This window comes from Prosopis cineraria, unplaced genomic scaffold (assembly GCF_029017545.1).
Source record: "Prosopis cineraria cultivar Desert tree isolate PC_DT_omini unplaced genomic scaffold, ASM2901754v1 PC2, whole genome shotgun sequence".
Lineage (NCBI taxonomy): Eukaryota > Viridiplantae > Streptophyta > Magnoliopsida > Fabales > Fabaceae > Prosopis > Prosopis cineraria.
This window is the reverse complement of record NW_026555333.1, coordinates 30,283,808-30,287,622: the sequence shown is the minus strand read 5'-3', so window position 1 is coordinate 30,287,622 and position 3,815 is coordinate 30,283,808.

Sequence of the window (3,815 nt, the reverse complement as noted above, 5' to 3'; positions counted from 1 at the left end):
AGCAACCATAACAGACAAGTTAAGCACAACATCAAATTATTATTCTTTTTCTTTAGTTAATATATTTGAAGCTATTGATTTTTTCAAAAATAAAGCAAGAATACAATACAAAGAAAAAATTATTGTATATATAAAAATAAATTGTATTAATACCAATTAATATATTGTAAAAAAAAGATTATCTTACTGCTTGCTCATTTGATTAAAATTATTAGTATCAAGAATTTTTAATTTTGAATAGGAAATACAAATATTGAAATTATAATTAATATACTTTATTATTAATATAATTAATATAAAAAATTATATTAATGTAATTAATATATTTAATTTATATTTTTAAAAGAAATATATGTATGTATACATACATACATATATATATATATATAATATTTAAAACGGGACAAAATACTTCAAGGGCAATCTCATGTCTTGTTCCTTCTCAAACGTTTTCCTCTATCGTCTTACAAAGTTTCATCACATTTTTCAAGGGTTGGGAAAAAATGGTCTCAATATAACTGGGATAGAACCGAAACTATTAGGACGGATATAAAATTAAACGCTGCCAATCTTCGGTACAAAAGCGGGAGGGACTCGAGAGACTTGAGAGGAACCAAGTGTGAAACTTCAAGAACAAACTGAAGCCCGAGCAACGTTCACGTTTTATCCATTTCACTACTTGATAGGAGAATTGAATTAATTAAGAAGAATTAAATTAATTAAGAAGAATTAATAGAGCTAGTCAGTCGATCACCTTCCTATTCTAAAATAGTGTATGGCAATTGGATCATCATCTACTTGACTACATTGCGTTCCAGCCATCGCTCTACTCCCGAGTCACGATACTCTCGATCACTCGCGTTGTATTTCTCAACGTCAAACTAACTTAAATTCAACCTCTAATGTGTACCCCAGCAGTTTTTCCCCATACACACTCTTATTAATTTAATTCCCAATTCATATTCATAGTAATAATCAATTCTTAAAGTTCTGAGACCAAATGCGATTTTAATTCCTTCCACGTGCCTTCCTACCAACTACTCCGTTTGTCAGGTACATGATGGCCTTGGCTAGCTCCTTATCTACTCAGAAAATTAGGATTGCTTATTTTAATATGCCAGCCTAGCTAGCCACAGTGATGCCCTTCACAATTTTTCTCAAGTCGGTTGTTTCTTTTGCTATTAAAGCCAAATTTGGGGCACTTTCGTTTCAATTTAAACAATACCAGATTTTATCGCTTACTTATCACTTATTCATTACATAGGGAAAATCACAATTAATGACCATTAGAAATAATTAATTACATTACAGGATTAAATAATTTTGATGTTACTTTACACTATCAAAAGACCTAATAAATTAAATTAAAATTTTTTATAAAAAGATAAAACTATTCCTTATATATACCTAGCTAGCTCCCTATTTACTCAGAAAATTAGGATAACTTATTTTAATTTGGCAGCGTAGCTAGCCACGGTGATGCCCTGCACAATTTTTCTCAAGTCGGTTGTTTCTGTTGCCATTAAAGCGGAATTTGGGGAGCTTTCGTCTCAATTTTAACAATACCAGATTTTATTGCTTACTTGTCACTTATTCATTATCTTCAAGCGTGTGTTATATATATAAGGAAAATCACAATTAATGATCATTGAAGATAATTAATTGCACTACAGGATCAAATAATGTTAATATTACTCTACAGGATCAAAAGACCTAATAAATTGGATTAAAATTTATTATGAAAAGATAAAACTACCCCTCATATGTATATATATACTCTTTTAACAAACAATTCCTCATTTGATAAAAACTAGTTACATTTTTATTTTAACAATAATCAATTCTTTTATTAATTCTTTCAAAAAAAATTAACTTGGTGGTAGAGAGAAATACATATTATGATTTGGTGAATAAATTCCTATTTTAAAAAAATAAGTCTCATTTTTATTTTAACAATAATCAATTCATTTATTAATAACTCAAAAAAATTAACTTGGTAGTGTAAAGGAACAAATGTTGTTATTTAGTGAACAAATCTCCATTTAGAAAAAAAAAAAAAACAAGTCTCATTGTCGCGCCTGATCCGGAATTTCCCCAGGAGAAAAATCAAATAAAAATATAAATATTTTGGATTCGCCACCAAAATTTTGAAGTGTAATTTTGAAAACCTTTTTAACATGTGGTCTATATATAGAGAAAATGGTAAGAGAGTCAATTATGTGCGGGGAAGGTATTAGATACCCCACAATACCTATTCATATGAATAGTTACCTTAAGTTAACTATATAAATTTAAATGGTCTTAAAAAATATTAATTATCCTTAAAAAATAAGATAAAAAAGTAAGAAAATTAAAAAAAATTATTTATTTATAAGTTGGACCTGACCTAGGATGAAACTTTAAGGCCTACATACCCTTTTGAGGGATCAAAGTTCACATAATTCGGTATAAAAATGCATGCCTCTTGGTTGATATTTTTTTATAAAGAAAATGTTATTTATTAATTTTTTATAAAATAGTTTTAATGTTGGTTTGTATTTTTTATTCATGAAAATATTTTATTTCATTATTTATGGCAAATTCTAAGAAATAATTTTGAAAAAATATTTTAATAAGATTTATGATAATTTCATACATTCACCTTTGAAAAAATATTTTATTTTATATATTTATTTTAAGAAATTTTTTTATTTTATTTAAGGATAAAACATTTTAAAATGTACTCATGATAATTTATCGTTATGTAAGATAAATTATTTGATTTATAAATTTGTGAGAACTCTAAAAGTCTCACACAACTAATAATGTCAAAACTATATACATACCATAATTTATCGCTTATATGTAAGATAAATTAATTAATTTATAAAAATTGCAAGGACTTTAAAAGTCTCAAGCAATCAAAATGATATAAGTTTGTGAGGACTTTAAAAATTTCATGCAATTAAAAAAATTTAAAATTCTTTGCAGATGCATATATTAATAATTTATTCCTAAATTCAATTGACCTAAAATAACATGATACTGAAAATTTTCAAGTGATTTAATTAATACACGTGCATATCACAGGAGCATAAGCAAAATATCAACTACAAAATGAGATAACAAACGATATATTATACATTAAAACTAAGGGCCAAATAAATGATTTTTTCAAGAGTACATGATGATTTCCTCCAAAGCACATAATTCCTCACAAAAGTATGAGATGAATATTGGAGAGTTGTTCAAAACGATATGCAATCAGAATCTATAAGATAATATTTCCTATAAAGATAGCTATTAAAGGATTATAGGCTTGAGCTTCAGGAGCCATTTTAAAACCTTCCACCAATATACAAATATAGTTATGGTTTAAGAGAAGGTGGACTTACTTCTATGAATTTCAATTAATTTGGATCTCTATTGTCTCTTCTTTTCTTCCTTCCTTCAATTTCTCTAACAGTCCCAGCTCTACCTTTGCTTTCCTTTATATAAACCCCTGCACCTAGGGTTTCCCTAATGTCTCAATTGTATCGTGACCAATATTAGTATTTTATATATTCTTATATTATTATTATTATTATTATTTAGAGATTGAATATTAATTAATTATTATATTTCCTATTGTTATATCATGATTATTATATTGTTTTGAAATCTTAAAATTTTAATATTAGATATTAGGTTATCTTGAAATCTTCAAATAAAATTAGATTATATTATCTTGGAATCTTCAAATTTATAATATCATATTATATTATATTTTGATTGCAATTATTATATTGTGATCTAGCTTGAATATATTTTTTTATTATCTTTGTACCCAACTTTTT